The sequence below is a fragment of the Schistocerca americana genome, unplaced genomic scaffold, assembly GCF_021461395.2.
Source record: "Schistocerca americana isolate TAMUIC-IGC-003095 unplaced genomic scaffold, iqSchAmer2.1 HiC_scaffold_1001, whole genome shotgun sequence".
Classification (NCBI taxonomy): Eukaryota; Metazoa; Arthropoda; class Insecta; order Orthoptera; family Acrididae; genus Schistocerca; species Schistocerca americana.
Window position 1 is genome coordinate 17,501 of NW_025725049.1, and position 5,000 is coordinate 22,500.

Sequence of the window (5,000 nt, forward strand, 5' to 3'; positions counted from 1 at the left end):
GTATTGTACCTTAACCTAACCCGTATTGTACCTTAACCTAACCCGTATTGTACCTTAACCTAACCCGTATTGTACCTTAACCTAACCCGTATTGTACCTTAACCTAACCCGTATTGTACCTTAACCTAACCCATATTGTACCTTAACCTAACCCATATTGTACCTTAACCTAACCCATATTGTACCTTAACCTAACCCATATTGTACCTTAACCTAACCCATATTGTACCTTAACCTAACCCATATTGTACCTTAACCTAACCCATATTGTACCTTAACCTAACCCATATTGTACCTTAACCTAACCCATATTGTACCTTAACCTAACCCATGTTGCGCCTTAACCTAACCCATGTTGCGCCTTAACCTAACCCATGTTGCGCCTTAACCTAACCCATGTTGCGCCTTAACCTAACCCATGTTGCGCCTTAACCTAACCCATGTTGCGCCTTAACCTAACCCATGTTGCGCCTTAACCTAACCCATGTTGCGCCTTAACCTAACCCATGTTGCGCCTTAACCTAACCTATGTTGCGCCATAACCTAACCTATGTTGCGCCTTAACCTAACCTATGTTGCGCCTTAACCTAACCTATGTTGCGCCTTAACCTAACCTATGTTGCGCCTTAACCTAACCTATGTTGCGCCTTAACCTAACCTATGTTGCGCCTTAACCTAACCTATGTTGCGCCTTAACCTAACCTATGTTGCGCCTTAACCTAACCTATGTTGCGCCTTAACCTAACCTATGTTGCGCCTTAACCTAACCTATGTTGCGCCTTAACCTAACCTATGTTGCGCCGTAACCTAACCTATGTTGCGCCTTAACCTAACCTATGTTGCGCCTTAACCTAACCTATGTTGCGCCGTAACCTAACCTATGTTGCGCCTTAACCTAACCTATGTTGCGCCTTAACCTAACCTATGTTGCGCCTTAACCTAACCTATGTTGCGCCTTAACCTAACCTATGTTGCGCCTTAACCTAACCTATGTTGCGCCTTAACCTAACCTATGTTGCGCCTTAACCCAACACACGTTGGGCCTTAACCCAACACACGTTGGGCCTTAACCCAACACACGTTGGGCCTTAACCCAACACACGTTGGGCCTTAACCCAACACACGTTGGGCCTTAACCCAACACACGTTGGGCCTTAACCCAACACACGTTGGGCCTTAACCCAACACACGTTGGGCCTTAACCCAACACACGTTGGGCCTTAACCCAACACACGTTGGGCCTTAACCCAACACACGTTGGGCCTTAACCCAACACACGTTGGGCCTTAACCCAACACACGTTGGGCCTTAACCCAACACACGTTGGGCCTTAACCCAACACACGTTGGGCCTTAACCCAACACACGTTGGGCCTTAACCCAACACACGTTGGGCCTTAACCCAACACACGTTGGGCCTTAACCCAACACACGTTGGGCCTTAACCCAACACACGTTGGGCCTTAACCCAACACACGTTGGGCCTTAACCCAACACACGTTGGGCCTTAACCCAACACACGTTGGGCCTTAACCCAACACACGTTGGGCCTTAACCCAACACACGTTGGGCCTTAACCCAACACACGTTGGGCCTTAACCCAACACACGTTGGGCCTTAACCTGCTCTGTAATTGTCATACGACGCGTTAAATTAGTGTAGTGTTGCCTAACTGCAACCCCCGCAATATAGTTTGCTACTCGCACTGCCCGGTCCCCAGAGTATCGCTTCATGTTAAACACCTTGCAGCTATACACTGTAATGCGGATGGCGGCAGGACGTACATGCTCAATGCCCTTCGCAGTTGTTCATTGGCATTCGCATGGCGAAGCACAGCCTACGTTGTGGTACGGCTTGTGGCAACTGTCCGCTGATGTTGTACGTCCAAATCACACACTGTACCGCACATTGGTCCTCATGTACTGAATGATACATCGTGGTACATGTGTGACCGTACCACGACTGCGCCAACAACGGCGAACCATACGGTCCAAATATTGTGCACTCAGCTACGTGTCGTCTCCCTATAAGAGCTGGATTGCAGTATGGTATGCCGTGGATGGCGATCAGCATGAGCCGTCTGTTGATGTAGTGGCGCGTGTTGTCAGACGTAGTCGTCTCTTCTCACACACCGTGATAGCATGGTGCACTGCGTTCCACATCTGCGACATGCGACAGAGGCCGGTTGACAGTCGTTCGCGCAATGGACATCGCATACGTACGGGGGCCACCTTCCACGTGTTCGCGAAGCGTGCACATGTTGTTGCGTGTATGTGGGCAGACATAGTGTGTCGTGACACCTGACACAGGCATGCAACAATCGTTGAATTTGCAAATGGCGATGGACGTCTACGTTTGCTGGTGACGTTACGCAAATGAAGAACTGGTAAACCGTTGTGGTGCGGTTGTTCTCGCTAGAGGTGAATCAGTGATGGCGACGATCGGTTGAGCTACCAACCGGTTGTTTCAGCGATACCCACCATGCCCACGAACGTGAATGGCATGTGGGTGTGAAGCGATACGCGGCGGTGGCTGGGTGGGACCGTCCCCGGCCGGTGAGGGGGGGCCTTCCGGCGTGCTGGCCGCGCGGTGCGTGGGCGCACGCGCTACAGCCGGCTGGTGGGGGCGGCCAGTGGCAGGCGCGCCGGCCGACGGAGGCGGCAGGCGGCGCAGCTGCGCGCCGGCGCACCCTGCACGCGGCGCCGTGCGGCCAAAGTAGGTCCTCGCGGGCCCGGTGCGAAGCGCGGTGGACATCTGCAGTGTGCTGGTCCGATTGAGGACTGTGTGCGCTGAGGATGCGCCGCCGCCCGGCGCTCGGCGCCGCGACGCCGTCTGCTGCTCGGTCGCCTCTGCGGTTCTCGCAGGTGGATTGTATCGCAGCTGTGCGGACGTGTTGGCGCGTGCGCTGTGCTGGGAGAGTTCGCTTCGGCACCCAAGTGGGGCTTTTGTCCTTCTGTGGCGCTGGCGTTGGAGCTGCCGGCCACCGTAGGTGGCGCGTGTTGTCTCCCGCCGGCAATGCCACGACAGCACGCTCCCGGGCCTCTGTCGGCAGCGGCAAGCTCAGTTGGGAGCACGGGTGGTCGCACCTAAAGCGTCTACTCGCCAAACTCCGGGCGATTGCGCCTCTCTCGAACCCGACCAAGTACTTAGGACGGCGCTGCGCGCCGCCGGGACCTGAGAGGGTTTCGAGGTGTATTGTGCAGGGGAGCTCAGCCTCCTCCTGTTTGCAGAATAATTGAGCGGACGCTTGCGTGTTCGCGCGGGCCCCCGGGACACACTCCCGGGCGGCCGGCTGCTCAGCTCTAGTTGACGCAGCTCCCTGGTTGATCCTGCCAGTAGTCATATGCTTGTCTCAAAGATTAAGCCATGCATGTCTCAGTACAAGCCGCATTAAGGTGAAACCGCGAATGGCTCATTAAATCAGTTATGGTTCCTTAGATCGTACCCACGTTACTTGGATAACTGTGGTAATTCTAGAGCTAATACATGCAAACAGAGTCCCGACCAGAGATGGAAGGGACGCTTTTATTAGATCAAAACCAATCGGTCGGCTCGTCCGGTCCGTTTGCCTTGGTGACTCTGAATAACTTTGGGCTGATCGCACGGTCCTCGTACCGGCGACGCATCTTTCAAATGTCTGCCTTATCAACTGTCGATGGTAGGTTCTGCGCCTACCATGGTTGTAACGGGTAACGGGGAATCAGGGTTCGATTCCGGAGAGGGAGCCTGAGAAACGGCTACCACATCCAAGGAAGGCAGCAGGCGCGCAAATTACCCACTCCCGGCACGGGGAGGTAGTGACGAAAAATAACGATACGGGACTCATCCGAGGCCCCGTAATCGGAATGAGTACACTTTAAATCCTTTAACGAGTATCTATTGGAGGGCAAGTCTGGTGCCAGCAGCCGCGGTAATTCCAGCTCCAATAGCGTATATTAAAGTTGTTGCGGTTAAAAAGCTCGTAGTTGGATTTGTGTCCCACGCTGTTGGTTCACCGCCCGTCGGTGTTTAACTGGCATGTATCGTGGGACGTCCTGCCGGTGGGGCGAGCTGAAGGCGTGCGACGCGCCTCGTGCGTGCTCGTGCGTCCCGAGGCGGACCCCGTTGCAATCCTACCAGGGTGCTCTTGAGTGAGTGTCTCGGTGGGCCGGCACGTTTACTTTGAACAAATTAGAGTGCTTAAAGCAGGCAAGCCCGCCTGAATACTGTGTGCATGGAATAATGGAATAGGACCTCGGTTCTATTTTGTTGGTTTTCGGAACCCGAGGTAATGATTAATAGGGACAGGCGGGGGCATTCGTATTGCGACGTTAGAGGTGAAATTCTTGGATCGTCGCAAGACGAACAGAAGCGAAAGCATTTGCCAAGTATGTTTTCATTAATCAAGAACGAAAGTTAGAGGTTCGAAGGCGATCAGATACCGCCCTAGTTCTAACCATAAACGATGCCAGCCAGCGATCCGCCGCAGTTCCTCCGATGACTCGGCGGGCAGCCTCCGGGAAACCAAAGCTTTTGGGTTCCGGGGGAAGTATGGTTGCAAAGCTGAAACTTAAAGGAATTGACGGAAGGGCACCACCAGGAGTGGAGCCTGCGGCTTAATTTGACTCAACACGGGAAACCTCACCAGGCCCGGACACCGGAAGGATTGACAGATTGATAGCTCTTTCTTGATTCGGTGGGTGGTGGTGCATGGCCGTTCTTAGTTGGTGGAGCGATTTGTCTGGTTAATTCCGATAACGAACGAGACTCTAGCCTGCTAACTAGTCGCGTGACATCCTTCGTGCTGTCAGCGATTACTTTTCTTCTTAGAGGGACAGGCGGCTTCTAGCCGCACGAGATTGAGCAATAACAGGTCTGTGATGCCCTTAGATGTTCTGGGCCGCACGCGCGCTACACTGAAGGAATCAGCGTGTCTTCCTAGGCCGAAAGGTCGGGGTAACCCGCTGAACCTCCTTCGTGCTAGGGATTGGGGCTTGCAATTGTTCCCCATGAACGAGGAAT

General features: G+C 53.6%; 1 non-coding gene across 1 annotated transcript in view; it reads left to right on the plus strand.

The window, feature by feature from the left end:
• The first annotated feature begins 3,315 nt into the window (after positions 1-3,315).
• Positions 3,316-5,000, plus strand: part of LOC124558300 — a 1,910-nt gene continuing 225 nt past the window's right edge. The window contains exon 1 of the ribosomal RNA XR_006968767.1: positions 3,316-5,000. This exon is cut by the window's right edge and continues 225 nt beyond it. This is a non-coding gene — a ribosomal RNA (small subunit ribosomal RNA).